Here is an 18,693-nt window from a genome sequence, read left to right as displayed (position 1 = left end):
ACTGGCAGTGCCCAGGTCTGACAGTGCTGCTCCAGCAGTGCCAGGCTCTGCTGTTCTGGGTCCAGATGGGCTGGCAGTGACCAGGTCTGACAGTGCTGCTCCAGTAGTGCCAGGCTCTGCTGTTCTGGGTCCAGATGGGCCATCAGAGCCCAGGTGTGAATGTGATGGGATGTGTGGCGGTTTGGTAGGAAGCCAGTCTGACTCTAATGCAGGACATTGTGCTCAGTAAGGAGGGCCGGTTATCAGATATTCAAGACTGAAGCCCCGGTACCTGTTGGGGTCGAGTCTGTCTCCATTCTTACAGACGGGCGTGATCAGTCCTTGATTCCAGGCCTCAGGGAAACAGCCGGCCGTCAGGACGAGGTTGAGGAGTTTGAGCAGGCTTTGCTGCAGGTCTGAGCTCCAGTTGGGTCAAGCGTTGTTGACTGTGTCTTGGCTACAGGCCTTTTGTGGTCTGAGAGTTGTCTGTTTGTGTATGTGCCTATCTTCTTTAGGGTGTGCATGTAGTGTCTAACCATCTCACAGTATCTGAGGCGCAGCTCAGAGTGGTGTGGTGTTGTTTTAGTTCTGGTAGTTCTCTTCAGTTGTTTCTGCACTCTGTATCAAACCATTTGATATTGTTTCTGAGTGTGTTTCATATGAATGTAGTCATTTTGATTTTAAGGCTAGTTTCTCAAAAACATGGTTTAAATTTATGAACGATTTGTTGGTTTGATACAGAGCGTTTTGAAATGTAAGGGATCAAGTAATGGGTTTATTTACTGCTGAAAAGAGAAGAAAGAAAAAAAAGAAATGAGACAATTGTAATGAGTTTATAACAACAGTAATTAGATTCCTGCAAGCACTCTTTTCATTGTCCAACAACTGAAAGCTTTTAGGTATAAAGGAAGGGTCCTCTAATATTTGATGTGTGAGATTGTCGTTCTATTGGAGATGTTAGTGAGTCTGAGGATTTGTGTTAATATGACAATATGACAATACAATACAATGCTACTACTATTAATAATACAGCATGGCAAGACTTCTTTCAGTCATTTCCCACCCCTCCACCTCAGTGAATCACACATGTTAAACTTCCATCTCGTGTTCCAGATCAGACATGAGCAATCCTATATTACAAATACTTACCACCAGACAATTTAACCAGACAATAATTTAAGCAATTATTAATTCAACAGAAGCAGCAGGACGCGTAAAGTGCCCCTCTGATGGCCGGTCCGTGGAATTAAACTGGAAAATTTCTTGGAAATGATTATTCTTACAATAATGTGCCAATGGCGCCGCTTGGTGGTCATTCAGCAAAATTTCACCGAAAGTTTGTTTAATTAAAATACCGTTAGTAATGTTCGTATTAATACGTTATTTTAATTTTAAATATATTTAAGCATTTTCAACAGCAAAGAATGCAAAGAATACATTGCATTGCAAACAAGAGTAATGAATGAATGAATGAATGTATTGTACATGGATACAAAATACAAAATAAATACAATAAACCCAAAATTAAAATATTTTTTTTTTTTTTTTTTTTTTAAAGAATTTTTTATTAAACTTGTAAATAATTTACAAATACAAATACAATCAGAGGATCAAATTAGGTATAAGCAAACAAACACAAACAGAAAAGTAAACAATTAACCGCCAGAGGTAATAGGTAAGTTATATGATTAACTTGTATTTTTTACATATATCATATGTTTTCCGTGCTTTATTATTTCTCACATTTTTAATAGAATTTAAATAATGTTTCAGCTCCACCTCAAAAGAACTAAAAAGGGGAGTATTATTAGACCATTTGGATTTATGGATGTGAAATTTACCAAGAATGATTAATAAATTGACTATAAATAAATGCTCTTTTTCCAAATTTTCTACTAAACAGTACAATAAAATGTCAAAATCCTTCAATCTAAAAAACACCTTTAACTTCCTGCAAACAAAACTCTGTAAATCCGTCCAAAACAACTTCACAAACCTACACCTAACAAATAAATGCACCAAAGATTCCTTTTCCGCCCGACAAAAAACACACAGATCATCCTGCTCATGCTTAAATTTAAAAAGTACTAATTTCACTGGATAAAACTTATGAATGATTTTAAACGATATCTCTTTAACTTTATTGGTAATACAAAATCTATCAGGAATTGTCCAAACTAACTTCCAGTTTATATTTTCAAACATTGCATTCCAAAAAGACAAACAAGAAGGGATAAGATGGGGTTTACAAAGATTTCTAATATGAGTATTGTTACACTTCTTATCCTTTATTTCCACGCCATCCAAGAATAAATCAGTTGTAGGACCCAAAAGAACGTCAGTCCTATTAACACTTTGACTGGCTTTTAATAAGCACACTACACCTTCCGGAATGGCATCAAAAACTATTGCATATTCCTTTGGAGTAACAGGAAACTGAAATCTCTCCAGGAATTCAGGATAAGTAAGCAATCTACCATCTTCATTCAACAGTTGAGCTACTAAATAAATTTTGTTATTAAACCAATTATGTAAAAATAAACTTTTATTTTTAAACTTAATGTCTTTATTATTCCAAATATAATATGTGTGTGGTGAGAAGTTGTGTTTGTATAATAAAGTCCAGTATAATAATACTTGCTTATGAAAATTAGATAACTTAACTGGGATTTTCTTTATCTCAAAGTTACATTTTAACAAAAAGTCAAGATTCCCAACATTCTGAAAAATTATGTTTGGAATAAAATTCCAAATACTATTTTTATTATTAATAAATTTCCTAATCCAATTTATTTTAAAAGTTATATTTGACATATAAAAGTCTATAACATTCAAACCACCTTGGTTTTTTGGTTTACTCAGAAGGTGTTTCCTAATATAATGAGGTTTATTCTTCCAAATAAAGTTGTATAATAGTTTATCAAACTCATCAATAAGATGCGAAGGTACATTCAGTGAAAGCGAGGCGTATACAAAGCGAGATATACCTTCTGCTTTCGACAGTAGAACCCGACCCAAAATTAAAATAACATTCAAAAGCCGCGAGTCGATGACGTCAGAAGGAAGTCGCCCACAGGGCGTATGGGTAATGTAGTTTCTGTAGTTCTCTGGCCCGCACTGCCCACGTGTTTCGGTGATTTGATTGAACATCAGAATTAATTATATTGTACCATTTCAGCGTGTTTATCGTGTCATGGATTTCCATGACTGTCTTGTGGGTTCTCTTGTGTGTCATGTTTATTTTAGTGGGTGGCAGTGCTGGGGCCCTGAACTGTAATCATTCGTGTTACTCATCATCATTGTTACTGTGACCCTCCTGGGAGGAGTGGACCTTTGTAAGATTCCTGTCCTGGCAAGCAGCAGGTGACAGTTTGCTGTCCGACTCAATTACACCTCCGCTACCTCATTTCACCTCTTTCACCAGCCTGTAAAGGGGGTTGTGATAGTATGGGGTCTTTCTCTTTAACAACCTCAAACCGCAGGAAAGAAATGCTTCATTTATAAGATTGAAATATAACCAGAAAGTATAAAAATAGCTATTTGTGTGTATCATGTCAGAAATATTTGTTTTTATTTTAAAAGAATTTAGAAGAGAAATATGATTAATAAGGCAGTAGAATCCATTTAAAATGTCATTTTCCTGTTTAGGTTGGAAAGTTTAATTTGATCAAGTCCACTTGAGTGCCTAAGCAACTGTTTGGGTAGTTTGGCTGGTGTGGTGGTGCTCTCCAAATACCTGATCCAAACGGACAGAGAGACAAAGTGAGAAAGAAAAGGTGTAAATAACAGACATATCATATGCAGAATACAGTAATGTGCTGTTCAGCACAGTGACCTAGAGTGAAGATGGAAATCAGTCATTCTAGTGCTCCCAATGGTTTTCCATTACAAACGGACCAGGGCTTCCTGAGACACAGGCAGTTGGAGTTATACAGAGTTAGAGGTTGTTTTCACGGCACCAGCCGACTAAAGCAGAGACCTCCTTCCACTCCAGAATTTTTTTTTTATTTGGGTGGGATCATCTGGAGTCTTGATTCCTTTCACGGAGTCAGCAGTAGATACACAGCTGTTAGCATAGGAGGAGTACAGAAGAGGTGACAGCAGTGCTGGGGACCCTGGTATCTCTTCCACTGAGGACCCTCTGGCACAACCAGAGGTGTGAAATTGAAATTGTTTGGAAGGAATGGGAAGCTAAAGGCAGAGTCACAATCTCTGATTCATGTAATCAAAACAGTAAGTTCTTTCCTCAGGCAGCTTCGTTAGAACATTTTAAATAGATGTAAAAGTGTATTTACAGACTATATCAGCCCTTATCTTTATTAACCTGGTTTAATCTTTTTTTCAGAAGTGTAAATATATTATACTATGTACCCCTGATGGTATTATTGATGTGCTATAAATATACTCTTGTTTGTATTGTATCTATTTTTATTGCTACCATAAAAAGTTAAAAAGAACTGCACTTTCGAGAAATGTCCACTGGGCGGCGACAGAGATACACGAGTCTATGGCGGCGAGTCCAATAGCGCCTCTGTACAGATCCTCGTTGTGCAGAGATTGAAAATCAATACAGATGATAACTGTGACGTTTGTGACAGCAACTCTGAAAGATAACGTAAAGAAGGAAACTAATATTGACATTACTTTTAAAGAAGTTAAATAATACTACATTTTAAACCTATTGAAAGTAATATGAAAATATCGTTTGTATTTAAAAAAATATGATACTTCATAATAATTAACGAAATGCTGTGAGAGGAGACCCATGTTTAAACACTTTAAAACGGATGTAAATGCGTCTGTACAGACAATTTGAAACATGTACGGACCTCATCTGCTTTTGTTTACTATTAAACAAGATTACTTGTTTAATCTTTTTCCATAACATGTACATGTATTATCGTATGTACCCCTGACTATACTCTGTGTTATATGTATTCTTGTTTTTATGGCATGTATTGTTGTTATAATTAAAAATAAAAAGACGCGAATCGATTACGTCAAAAGGAAGTCGCCACAGGGCTTGTGGGAAATGTAGTCTTTATAGTGTTCTGGACTGCGCTCCGCACGTGTTCCGCAGATTTGATTGAGCATCAGAATTAATTATACAATGTCAGTGTATTTACCGTGTCGCGGATTTCTATGTCTGTCTTACAAGACGGACTCGGCAGGAGCTGTTCCTTGCTCTCCGGAGTGAAGCTGCTCTGGGAAGAGACGAGCAAATCTTCAGATTCTTTGTAAATGAGACATCATGACAGCTGTGCCGACCTGCTCTTTATTGACCTGTTGAACCTGTTTGTGTAAAAAGCAGGAGTCTTGTGTACCCCTGATTGTGTTATGTGTACTCTAGTGTGTTTGCAGCGCTCGTCCTGCCTGGTTTATCCACTCGACACAGAAACAAAACCCACTGCCGTCGTGTCTGTGGGTTTCTGAGCTCTCTTGTCTTGTTTGCAAACTTTTCTCCGGTGTTTATTTTACTTTGTTAAATAAAACGTGGTTGCCGGGGCAACGGAGCTGCAGTAGTTGTTGCCGGAGCGGGTCTGACCTCCAGCAGGTCAACAGGCGGCTTTTTTAATCTAATCTGCGAGAAAAACAGAAACTTAAGAAACTTGAGTCTAAAAAGCGCTGGCTGGAGTATTTTGTGGAAGAAACGGTGACTCGCAGGCTGTGGGACAGGACTATCAGGGACACATCAGCGCTGGACACCAGCCTCACACCGCTGGGCTCACTGCACCATGAGCGAGTCCGTCGGCGCCTCCTCCTGCTGGGGTGTGTTACCTGGGCTGCTGTCTGTGTGGAGTCTGCATGCTCTGCCCCTGTTCTCATGGGTCTGGTTCCTGGGGTGCTGTCTGTGTGGAGTCTGCATGCTCTGCCCCTGTTCTCATGGGTCCTGTTCCTGGGGTGCTGTCTGTGTGGAGTCTGCATGCTCTGCCCCTGTTCTCATGGGTCTGGTTTCCTGGGGTGCTGTCTGTGTGAAGTCTGCATGCTCTGCCCCTGTTCTCATGGGTCTGGTTTCCTGGGGTGCTGTCTGTATGGAGTCTGCATGCCCTGCCCCTGTTCTCATGGGTTCAGTTTCCTGGGGTGCTGTCTGTGTGGAGTCTGCATGCTCTGCCCCTGTTCTCATGGATCCTGTTCCTGGGGTGCTGTCTGTCTGGAGTCTGCATGCTCTGCCCCTGTTCTCATGGGTCCTGTTCATGGGGTGCTGTCTGTGTGGAGTCTGCATGCTCTGCCCCTGTTCTCATGGGTCCTGTTCCTGGGGTGCTGTCTGTGTGGAGTCTGCATGCTCTGCCCCTGTTCTCATGGGTCTGGTTTCCTGGGGTGCTGTCGGTGTGGATACCTGGTGAAGAGACGCAGTGAGTGTTTGTGTGGCCAGCTGCGTCAACTTCAATAAAACTGGCCTTTTGGTTTGTTTTAGTGCTGACTTGCTATGGTGTATTTTTTCTCTCTGTGAACAACACGTCCTACGGCCAACACTACCCACGCAGGAGGTGTGTGCGTGACAGCTCCTCAGCTGCAGCAGGAGTCCAAGTGTGCACAGATTTCTTGTTGGGTTTTGTTGTTTGAAGTTTCTGTTTGTATGTAGGAAGCAATTGTGCCATCGCGTGGTCCGAGTTATAGCACGGGACGAGAGCTCCCGAAGAGCGCCTGCCTCCTGCCCGATTCAACGTCTAAAATCATCACAGAACGGTGAGGAGCCTCTGACACAGCCCCCAGTACTGGGTGTGCAGAAAGAATCCTATTGTACAGTTTTGGTGTGAAATGGCCTCCAGTTCTTGTAACATGATGGGTTTCTCTGGACTGCAGTCCCAGTGCACTCCGCTTTGGATTTGCAGTGGTGTTTTCTACAATGGAAAACCCTTTGTTTGTACAGAATGGAAATGGCAGTCTGCATGTTTTAATAATATAATGTGATCATGTACTACAGCTTAAACACTGAGCCAGGTGACGTTTGATTCTAAAAGATTTCTCTATCATTTCAGCGGCGCCTTGTCTGCGGCAGCCCGGCAGCTCCTCCTCCCTTCCAGCTGAGACTCTTCCCTCTCCAGAGGTGGGTTAGTGCTCTCAGGTCATCTTCTCTCACACAGCTGCGGGGCAGAAACGCTACTTCCACTGGGCAGAGAGCAGACGGGCAGTGGGAAGGGCAGCCCTGTGTTTGGGGATCAGGGCTGTCCCTGCTGAGGGATGCTTTCAGAGCCAAAGCAACTGGCTGGGTTATGAACTTTATGGTGTGATCCAAATAAGACATAAAAAGACAGAGAATGAGAAAGAAATAGTATTGCATGTATCTAATCAAAATAGTCTCTTTCAGACAAAACAAATATTGAACAAAAACTTAGTTGCAACACACTGCACTACACTTTCTTCTAGGCTGACATTACCGATAGTTTGTGCTGTCTTCCTTTCAGTCTGCAGGGTGTGCATCGTTTTCCTCAGCTTCCTACACGAGGAATCAGTTTCTCCTGCCCTGGTTTCACTCCTTTATATCTCACAATCTTCTGCAGCTCCAGGAGGCTGACGACATGTTTGCTGTTTCTGAAAAATTGCTGACTGGCTCATCAGCACAATTGCTGATTCAAAATCCTTTACTCACATGTTGCCTTAGCCTCTGTATCACAGAGATGTGTGCTTTTCTGGGTTGGATAGATCGATAGTGTGCTTTTGCTCAGTTGCTCTGCTCAATGCGTGGTCTTTTAACTCCGGCTGGGTACGAGCACCTCACTCTCCACACGGCTTTCCAAGGCTCTGTCATCGTGTGTGAGGATATTGTGTAGCTCGTGAAACAGTTCCCCCATTTGAGCCCTGGATTTACTGGGTACTTGAATACCTGAATCTTGCCGTCAGTCCTGATCACCTTGTTTTTGTTCTGCAAGGACAAGGCACCTCCCCAGCACTGAACACAAACTGATACTGGCGGGTTGATTGTGTTGTGGAAAAATCGGGCTGTGGTGTGAGTTTGCGTCTGTGGGGGTGAGGTGTCCCCTGCAGCGCAAACAAACATGCAGACTCCACACAGACAGCACCCCTGGAATCAAACCCAGGGCCCCGGTGCTATGAGGCAGCGATGCTAACCACTGTGCCGCAGTGTTGCCCCCTTTGAAAATGTCTGACTTCCGTTTAATTTGAGGTCACAAGCTTATAAATGGTCTCACAACGTTTGTCTCATCTCAGGTTTCTCTGACCAGGCCCAAGGACCTGTAGTCACTGACAGCTTCTGCAGTCTGACGGTTCATTTCAGTAGGCTGGAGGGATGGCGCAATTATCCTCAAATCAGTGAGTATTGTTTTAATAATAATTAATAATTGCTTACACTTATATAGCGCTTTTCTGGACACTCCACTCAAAGCGCTTTACAGGTAATGGGGACTCCCCTCCACCACCACCAGTGTGTAGCATCCACCTGGATGATGCGACGGCAGCCATAGTGCGCCAGAACGCTCACCACACATCAGCTATCAGTGGGGAGGAGAGCAGAGTGATGTAGCCAATTCATAGAGGGGGATTATTAGGAGGCCATGATTGGTAAGGGCCAATTGGAAATTTGGCCAGGACACCGGGGTTACACCCCTACTCTTTTCGAGAAGCGCCCTGGGATTTTTAATGACCACAGAGAGTCAGGACCTCGGTTTTACATCTCATCCGAAGGACGGCGCCTGTTTACAGTATAGTGTCCCCATCACTATACTGGGGCATTAGGACCCACACAGACCGCAGGGTGAGCGCCCCCTGCTGGCCCCACTAACACCTCTTCCAGCAGCAACCTTAGTTTTTCCCAGGAGGTCTCCCATCCAGGTACTGACCAGGCTCACACCTGCTTAGCTTCAGTGGGTTGCCAGTTGTGAGTTGCAGGGTGATATGGTTTTGCTCTTGTAACATGAAACATCAAAGAGAAGTCAACAGACTATTCCGTGAAACTGTTCAGACTGGCCCGTGGTGATTTTCTGGGTCCTTTAGTAAGCTGACCGGGACTGTGTCATCGACACACTTTGTGAGAAGCCAGTCTATGTGTTTGCTCTTGTGATCATTCGTGAACGAATGTAAGAGAGTGTAAGAGAGGGAGAAGATTCGGCCCTGGAGTGATCCAGTTTTCTATTTAACAACCTCAAACTGCAGGAGAGAAATGCTTCATTTCTAAGATGGAAATATAATCAGAAAGTATAATTAGCCATTTGTGTATATCATGTCAAAAAATGTTTTATATATAAAAAGAATTTAGTAGAGACATTTGCTTAATAAGGCAGTAGAATAAATGTTGTGATGCTGGTGTGATGGTGCTCTCCAACAAACTGATACAAATGGACAGAGAGACAAAGTGAGAAAGAAAATGTATACATAACAGACATATATGCAGAATACAATACAGAGCTGTAAAGTACAGTACCCTAGAGTGAAGATGGAAATCATTCATTCTGGCGCAGAAGAAGTGAATCTGCTCTCAATGGTTTTCCTGTACAAATGGAACACGTTGTGAATTCTACATAATTCACAGGAAACAAAATAAACAACTCATTCACTCCCCTGCTGTCCGTGACCCAGAGCTCAGTAATCATTTCACTACTGAAGATCATGCAGTTTTTAATGCTTTTCATTTTAACATCCTACTTGTTAATATTTCCTCTTAGATGAGAATATTCTCTTCGGCGTGTCTTTACAACTCTTCTCTTATTGCTCCTCTTGTCAGTAATCTGGTGTGAAAGCTCTCTCTGTCGGAATCAATGTCTTACCTCTCCGTCTTGTGTTTCAGGTCTCCTCTGGCTGCTGACCCTGCCGTCAGGACAGAACACATCCCGCACTGACCACACTGCTGGGTTTACTGTATGTGACAATAAAGAGCTTGAGCAACACATCTAATGTGATCTCTGCACGCTTCCCGAGGAGCAGAGATGATAAGGTCTGTGTCTGTTCCCGAGTCTTTGCGAGAGGCCTGTTTAGTCTGTCACTGAGATGATTTTAGATGCCTGTGAGTCGTGCCCACTGAAAAATGAAATAGTGCAGCACAATGAGACTTCAAGCAAAGATCTCATTAGCCCCTTCTGTGAATTGGTGTCTCGCAAGAGATCTTCCATCTCTTTGAAAGTTTCACAGCTTTGACCTCTAGATTAGAAATGACACCAATTGCACATGGGTCCAGCAACGTTCTATATAGTGCACATCACCATCGGGATGAAAAACAAAAATCCCCAGTGGGAGTCCACTCTTTCCCTGCTACGCAAATTGCTTTTCGTTAGGTGAGGTCGCAAGTTCTTATTGGAGAATGTTGTACAGTTTCTTAATGCAATAGGGCGAGTAAGACTGAAGTTCCCCCGTGTTGGCCGATCAGTGGAACGAAACTGAAAAAAGCTCCTTGAAACTGTGATTCATACACTTATACACTGGCTCAGCATGGTGCTCACCTGCTGTCCTTGGGTGTCTGCTGAAATTTGATTTTTTTTCAGGAGCACTGTGACCCAGAGCTCAATAATCATTTCAGCTACTGAAGATCATTCACTTTTTAATGCTTTTCATTTTAGCATCCTACTTGTTAGTATTTCCTCTTAGGTGAGAATACTCTGGTACTTTTCTGGGTCTTAGTTGAGTGAGCTTTATTAGAATAATTGAACAATACTTTCACCTCCACATAACACTCATAGATTTTTCAAGGGTTAAATATGGGAGCCACGTTTCTTACATGTATCCTTTTGTAAGTTGATTCACAAAGCTTTCACCGCCTCCACTCCAGTGAATCACTTTGTTTAGCAAGTGATCAGGTGGAACAGTTTAATTTCTTCATGCAAATAATGCCTTTTCCTTTTTCATCCCATTCAAGTCTCCGTCCTAGTTAAAGTCATTTTGATGTAGAACGGCAGTGGTCCAGTTGAAAGGTTCAAGGTTTCACTGTGTTTTAGAGTGCAGATAAAGAAGATAAAAGGAGAGGAAACTGGAAAAGCCGTGACTCTGTCATTCCATTCAATTCAATTTATTTTCATATAGCGCCTTTCACAACAAGGTTGCCCCAAGGCGCTGAACAATGCAGGTAAATATACATTTTGTGAATACAGAACTGAAGACAATGGAGGAAAGGAACCAAAGACTCCTCAGTAAGGAGAATAAAATCCTCTAGGGGTCCAAGGTCAACTGGCTGCCCAACCCCTTTGGGCATGCTAACATTATATCATTAAAAAAAAAGAAAGAAATGAATGCGGGTATTAATCCATCCATCCATCACGTCGTCTGTATGTCAGTACCCCATGCAGGTCTCTGCAGACCAGCAGAATCCTCCTAAACGACAGTTGTATCCATGATGCCCCTCTTGGATCCATGGCACTGATGCAGCATTCAACTCACATGGTGCCCAGCCCAGGACAGACAGGCCTCTGAAACTATGCTGTGTACAGTATTTCTCCTCTGCAGCATCCCTGCGAGGCAGGACAGGTGCCTGACCTCTGAGAGCCTTGTAAGTAAGTAGAAGGAGTTTGAAGTCCGCCCTGTACCTGAGAGGAAGCCAATGAAGAGAGAGAAGTATGGGGGTTATGTGGTCATTCTTTCTGCTCCAAGTAACAATTCTAGCTGCTGCATTCTGTAAGTATTCAAACTCTTTGCTGTGACAAATCTAACGTACTTTAGGCAGACAAAACAACCTTAAAAAGCCACATGATTTTTAAGTAGTCTGTCTGTGTGTAGTAACAGTGGTTCACATTATTTCAGAACGTATACTCCCGTCTCTGTAACTTTCCTCAGTCAGCTAGTGAACATTCTGTATTTACACCACGAATGCACTACTTTGTCTCGCGCGCGGTCACACTGGCCGTCCACAGGCACGGGCAGGAGCAGGGAACACGAGGCCGCTCTGTAGTGCCCCTGTGGCTCTCCAGCAGAGGGGAGCACTTTGCTCAACAGCCCTGAGCCGAAGCACCCAGTGATAAAGCTGAAAATCTGGCAAGTCCCCCAGTCTCACTGGGGCGCTGAAGAGGATTTCATCTGATGCTGAGGTTCCTGTAACTCAACACAAAATTGAACACGGCGAGTTATGAGTTTGTGAAGAAGTGACAGCGGAACAATGTCAAACAGGAAGTTAACCTACAGGAAAGAATGAATTGAATCTCTGATATTCAAGCACGCAGTGTGACGTCTACTGTCTATTCAAATCTACTCTGCAAGTCTTACAATTCTTTTTCATACACCGTCTCCTGGTTATTGTTTTGTGAGTGCTTGAACTGTTTCTCAGTAGAAATAAGACCGATAACTCACTGCTTCAGGATGCACACTATCGTCGATGAAACCTGTGGTGTAAGCAAGCGAAAAGAGACAGATCCTTCTAAAACACAGGCCATCGGCAGGGCAGAAACACTCTGCAACAGGTAGGAGCTGTGGAGCCATGATTCCCCCGAGCCAGAGCCCTCGTCCTCCCTCGACAGCGAACTGAGCTCCAGCGACTGGAGCAGCTACCTGCTGTCGTGGGACCTCCTGCAGATTGGGAACGGGTAAGGCAATTCGACACGAGCCCACTCCTCTTCCCACTGCTTACACCCCTATAACAAATAGTTTCAGGGTATTCAAGTACAGGATAAAGAGATTACAGGTGTTCCCAATTGGCTGAGGATACAACTCTCTCTCTGAGAAAGCACACAGAGGTGGACAAAGCAATTAAATGCGTTTACAAGTCATTTCCTCTGTATCTGGTCTTTCTTTACATATCAGAAAAGTGAACTGGTGGCTGTTGGAAAGTGTCTGCTCCGTACGTAATATACATGTAAAAGATGTGATTAAATATCTTGGTATTAAGATTTTCAAAAAGGTGATTTTGTGATTTGATGTTCTCTACCTTAGTAAAATTAAAAAAAAAAAACTTTATTCATGGTTGTTATTTCTCAAACACGGGCAGAAGGAGGCCTAAATGCTACAGGGTTTAGAGCATCTAATACCGATACCGACAGAGTACTATTTACAAAATTAAGCAAAGTAGGTGGTGTATGTTTCCCTAATTTAATCATTCAGGAACTAGCGGGTATAGACTTTTTACTTGAATGTCATTTGGATGCTGGAAACCCCCCTGAAACTTGCCAGCTTCCATGAAGAAGTTCTCCTCACGTGGTCTCTTATAGATAAACATACCTCCCATAGATACATCATCTAGAATACAGAGAAAAAATAAACCTGTGCTTTGAAAACTGGGTTTAAAATAGTATAAGCGGGGTCAACAAATTAACTGGTGTGGATGATGAAATGTAGAATCAAGCAGATTTTATGAATAGATATAATGTTTGTGATACGTCTGATAACAATCCGTCGTAACCAGAGCTACTCCTAGAGAGGTATTGATGCTTTTAAGAAACTAACAGTATACCATCAGAAACTATGGAAGAATTTACAACCTTTATTAGACTACAAGGAAAACAATTTAGTTATACTTGTACTAATAAATACTTCAGATCCTTCTCGCAATCTCACAATATCTTGTCAAACTATTTTGGAGCACCTCTTTGGGGAAAGTGAGTGGAATCAAACATGACTATTGTCAAACAGATTTTGTATGAATAATAAGGTTAAGGCGTCAGTACAAAATTGTACATTGAATCGACCCGATAAAGATACACAGTGTGCATAGATTTAAAAGTAATATAGATGATAATTGTCTTTCTCAAAGCAGCCCAGAAACCTTACGTTTGTTTTTGTTTTGTTCTGTTGTTAAAACACTCTGAACAGATCGGCAAAATGGTGTAAAGAAGGCTTCTAATTCTGACATTTCCTGTAGACAAATTGATGTTATTTTACTGCTCAATACTGCTGAACCGAATCTAAAATATAATGTATCATTGGCTTAGTCATTATACTTGCTCGTTATTAGATGTATAAATAGCCTAAAGATGAGAAATAATCGAAAATTGAATAATTAGACCGTATGTCGTAGTAGCAGATTGTACTTCTCGCCTAATTGATGTGGTCGAGCAACACCACAATCGCCATACAATCCGTCCGTTCTCATGCTCTGACTTTCAGGTTGGGCAGTGGAATGGATTCCAGGGCAAACTCGTTCCTGTTTGATTATCCGTGTGAAATCTCGCCCAATATAACGGGTAAGCTCATGCACTGAAATTATGCGCTTCCAAATTGAAGCGACACGCATTTGAATAATTCAAAATACACACGAGGGAACATCTCCAAACCATGTCTAAGTATCACAACATGAAAGCTGTGCGTACCTTATCTTTATTTGCCTGTGTAATGTACTCCGGTGATCTGTAACGTAGTCTTGCGTGCATCGTAAAGGATCCGGACTTCCGGCTACGGAAAACCCGGAGTGGATCGGCCTTTCCACCGGACCCGGACTTCCGGCTACGGAAAACCCGGAGTGGATCGGCCTTTCCACCGGACCCGGACTTCCGGCTACGGAAAACCCGGAGTGGATCGGCCTTCCACCGGATCCGGACTGCCGGCTACGGAAAACCCGGAGTGGATCGGCCTTCCACTGGATCCGGACTGCCGGCTACGGAAAACCCGGAGTGGATCGGCCTTCCACTGGATCCGGACTGCCGGCTACGGAAAACCCGGAGTGGATCGGCCTTCCACTGGATCCGGACTGCCGGCTACGGAAAACCCGGAGTGGATTGGCCTTCCACTGGATCCGGACTGTGAGCAGCTTTTGTCCAATCGGCGCTGAGATTTCAGCAGGAGGCGGGAGACAGGCTCTTGTCCAGTCACACAGCTTCAGTCCCGGGACTTTTCCGAATTCCGGCGGGCGGTGACACTTCCGAGAAATGTCCACTGGGTGGCGACAGAGATACACGAGTCCACGGAGCTGAGTCTCAAAGCGCTATCGGAAAGACTTGAAATCGGAAAGAAATACATTTGTTACATTTTAATCCCATTGAAAAGGAAGATGAAAATATCGTTTGTATTTTTAAACATTATTATACTTGCGCAACATAATTATTAAGGGAATGGTGTGAGAGGAGACCGTGTTTGAACAGTTTAAGACGGATGTAAAGACATTTTATTTCAGAATGTCTTTCTGAAATGTGTCTGTTTCTGTGTTGTAAGAACGTTGAAGCATGGACGGGCCTTATCTGCATTTACCTTGTTGAATCTTTTTTTCCATAAAATGTACATGTATTATTGCATGTATCCTGACAATACGACTGCTACGTTACGTTTTCTTGTAGTTTTTGGTCTCATAAAAAATACAAAAGTATGAGTCGATGACGTCAAAATGGTGTCGCCCACAGGGCTTATGGGTAATGTAGTCTCTGTAGTTTACTGGGCTGCCCTGCCCATGTGTTTCGCTGATTTCATTGAACATTAGAATGAATTATATTAATACAATTTCAGCGTATTTATCGTGTCTTGTATTTCTTTGTCTCTCTTATGTGTTCCCTTGTGTGTATGTTTTCTTGTATTTCACGTGTCTGCAGCGCTGGTTAATCGACCCGGCACATAAAGCAAACCCACTGTCCTCGTGTTTCTTAGCTCCCGTCTTGTTTGCAAACTTTTCTCCTGTGTTTATTTTACTTTGTCAATAAAACGTGGTTGCCGGGGAAACGGTGCTGCAGAAGTTGGTGCGAGCTGACCTCTAGGAGGTAAACAGTCGGCTTTTGTAATCTAATCAGCGAGCAAAGCAGAAACGTTAGTCTAAAAAGCGCTGGCTGGAGTATTTTGTGGACATTATGCAGAAGAAAAGGAAGAAACGGTGAGTCGCAGGCTGTCGGTAAATATCAGCGCTGGACACCAGCCTCACACCGCTGGGCTCACTGCACCATGAGCGAGTCCGTCGGCGCCTCTTCCTGCTGGGGTGTGTTGCTGCAGGAGTGAGGAGTCTCCGGTCTCCGGTCGCGTCATGATCTGCAAGTGGAGGTGAGAGACGGCGGCGCAGTGGGTGGTAGCGCTGGGAGCCTGGATTTAGTTCCTGGGGTGCTGTCTGTGTGGAGTTTGCATGCTCTGCTCATGTTCTCGTGGCTCCAGTTTTCTGGGGTGCTGTGTGTGTGGAGTTTGCATGCTCTCCTTATGTTCTCGTGGGTCTAGTTCCTGGGGTGCAAAATTCTGTTTATTTCACAAGACGGACCCGGGCAGCAGCATGTGTCTGCAGCGCTCATCCTGCCTGCATGTTTGCAAACTTTTCTCCTGTGTTTATTTTACTTTGTTAAATAAAACGTGGTTGCTGGGGAAACGGTGCTGCAGAAGTTGTTTCGATCTGACCTCCGGGAGGGAGACAGCTGGCAAAGCCGAAACTTTAGTCTAAACGGCGCTGGCTGGAGTATTTTGTGGACATTTCGCAGAAGAAAAGGAAGAAGCGGTGAGTCGCAGGCTGTAGGACAGGACTGTCGGGGAAATGTAAGCGCTGGGCTGAGCGAGTCCGTCGGCGCCTCCTCCTGCAGGAGTGAGGAGTCTCCGGTCTCCGGTCGCGTCCTGATCTGCATGTGGAGGTGAAAGGCTGAGAGACGGCGCACATGCTCTGCACATGTTCTCATGTGTCTGGTTTCCTGGAGTGCTGTCTGTGTGGAGTTTGCATGCTCTGCTCATGTTCTCAAGGGTTTCCTGCCGCTTCTGCAGTCCAGTGTTGGTGAGTCTGTCGGGTTGATTGTGTTGTGGTGTGAGTGTGCCCTAAAGGGGGTTTTAATAGTATGGGGTTTGTGTGTTCACTTGTATGCAGACCACTGGAGAGACCGGTTGTTTTTTGCCAGGCAGACTAATGGCTGCATATTCAATTCCAGCTACTGATGTTGCCAAACCAGCAAGTGGGACAGTGTTTGAAAACCCTTTCAATGAAAGGTTTGTAGAACAGTGTTGCTATTGTTCTGTTTAATTCGAGGTCACCGAGCTTATAAATGGTCTCACAACGTTTGTCTCTTTTCAGGTTTCTCCGACCCGGAGAGTGAACAAAGAAGTGATAAGGGCCCATAACACCTAAGCTCGGCACTCTCACACTCTTCAGCCACACGAGCTTCCTCCTGGTAAAATACTGGGCAAGCCCCTTTCTGACAGGGACAGTGGAAAACCCCCTGAGGGAGATGGGCTGAGGGGAGGAATAAAACCATCTGAGCCGGAACGGAGCGGGCTCCCGATTCCCACCAGACCTGGGAGACGACACAGGCAGCACAAGGGAAGCTGCGGAGCGCGAGTTCGCGGAGGCAAGGACCGATTGACGACCACGGGAGACAGTGGCATCGGAACAGAGGTACTGTACAGAGACTTTTAATACCTGAAGGCAAGGAGCGAGAAACCGGCCCGGCTAGCCGCTCCAAACTGAGGGGAATGGAATACAGTTCGCGGGAGGATTTCTAGTGGAACCTGAACGGAGTCTGGGGAAATGGGACCGGCCTCTCGTTCACTGGGGCCATCAAAGACTTTACAGGTACGAAGAAGAATCGTTCGAGTGGCCACTCTTCGGTACTTGACAGAAAAGACTGCCGTCCCTCTGGATTCATTATGATCCTTGGAAGGACCTTTTGTTGCTGCTGTTTTCGTTGTGTCTTTGGCTGATGGTGAATGTGGATAGAAAATAAAAAGGTCACTTATACGATACACATGCTTGTCGCTGGTCTGTGTGGGCATTGGTGGATCTGGGAGATCAACAGAACCTGTGGTAATGGAGAGGGGCCCTAGCACCCTGTTTGCATTGCTAGGTGCCGTAGTCATATATGAGGCAGGAAATAATTCTTGTTTGAGGGGTCACCTCACTGTGACACGAACGTGTTGGGAAGACGCGCCAGTTCTGACGTTAGTGCGACGGGTCTGTAGGCATTAAGGCAGGTTCTTGTGTCCTTTTTTGGAACAGGAACAATAACAGAAGATTTGAAGCAGTCTGGCACTGTGCACTGGGACAATGATTGCTTAAAAACGTCTGTAAAGATTGGAGCGAGTTGGCCAGCACAGGGCTGTAGTGTGGCTGGAGATACACAGTCAGGTCCTGCTGCCTTTTTACAGTTTTGCTTTTTGAATAGCCTTAACACATCCTGTTCTTTGCTTCACAGGGCATTCTCAAGACTTGTAAACGGCGTCAAGTCTTCGTGAGAGATTGAGTGTGAGTGGGTGTGGCACTCCAGTTGAGTGGGGGACAATAGCTCATCCCCAGGATGTGAATTATTTGGAGGAGTTGCGAGACTGCCATGGACAAGGTCGTTGGAGATCCTTTGTGTTTCAGACCTGCTGTAAAATGTGTTATCTGGTAGAGAGTGATCAAGATGTATCTGAGGGGATTTTCTTTTGGAATTGGTAACAGTTTGGAGACCTTTCCAGACAGATAAACAGTCTTTGTTAGCAAACAGTTGTTCTAGCTGTGGACAGGAGGGGAATCAAAAGGTAGAGAACACTATTTTTAGAGAAATGGCCCTAAAGGAACAAAGCATAGTGTAGGATGCCACTAGCTTAAGTCTTAACAGCACTGCATGAGAGGAGACGCCAGTGTCTATTTGTTCTGAGGGGTCCTCAGAAAGGTCAAAAGGTTGCAAACAGATAGGAGACTGGTTATATGCCTGAAGCTTAGCTAGAGGAACATAACATTGCTGGAATGCTGAGAGGGGAGGTTATCAGAGCCTAATGTTATTGCGAAAAATGGCAACTAGGTATAGAAGATCTGATGAATGTCTGTCCTGTGAATTGTTAAGGGTTTCATGTAATTGTGTGTCCAAGTAGTCCGGACTGCTGTGCTATGTGTTGTTTGTCTTGTGAATTTTCTGTTTTACACCTATTGTATCCATAGTGGTACGGGCCAAATCCTATTTAAAGGGTGTTGCGAGCACTGGG

General features: G+C 43.7%; 3 long non-coding RNA genes across 3 annotated transcripts; 2 read left to right on the top strand and 1 right to left on the bottom strand.

The window, feature by feature from the left end:
• Positions 1–1,528: 1,528 nt before the first annotated feature.
• On the top strand, positions 1,529–9,823 carry LOC148644723 (uncharacterized). The gene is made up of 5 exons (XR_015928443.1): positions 1,529–1,654; positions 6,563–6,666; positions 6,960–7,027; positions 8,149–8,250; positions 9,722–9,823. It is a non-coding gene; the product is annotated as an uncharacterized LOC148644723 (long non-coding RNA).
• Positions 9,824–10,917: 1,094 nt separating this feature from the next.
• On the bottom strand, positions 10,918–14,291 carry LOC148644722 (uncharacterized). The gene is made up of 2 exons (XR_015928442.1): positions 14,157–14,291; positions 10,918–11,447 (listed from the first exon to the last, which is right to left on the bottom strand). It is a non-coding gene; the product is annotated as an uncharacterized LOC148644722 (long non-coding RNA).
• Positions 14,292–14,715: 424 nt separating this feature from the next.
• LOC148644721 (uncharacterized) lies at positions 14,716–17,472 on the top strand. The gene is made up of 2 exons (XR_015928445.1): positions 14,716–16,243; positions 16,805–17,472. It is a non-coding gene; the product is annotated as an uncharacterized LOC148644721 (long non-coding RNA).
• Positions 17,473–18,693: the final 1,221 nt, after the last annotated feature.

This window comes from Lepisosteus platostomus, chromosome 19 (genome assembly GCF_059453375.1).
Source record: "Lepisosteus platostomus isolate fLepPlt1 chromosome 19, fLepPlt1.hap1, whole genome shotgun sequence".
In the NCBI taxonomy this organism is placed as follows: domain Eukaryota; kingdom Metazoa; phylum Chordata; class Actinopteri; order Semionotiformes; family Lepisosteidae; genus Lepisosteus; species Lepisosteus platostomus.
Note: the sequence above shows the minus strand (reverse complement) of the source record. Positions and strands in the feature narration are given on the sequence as shown.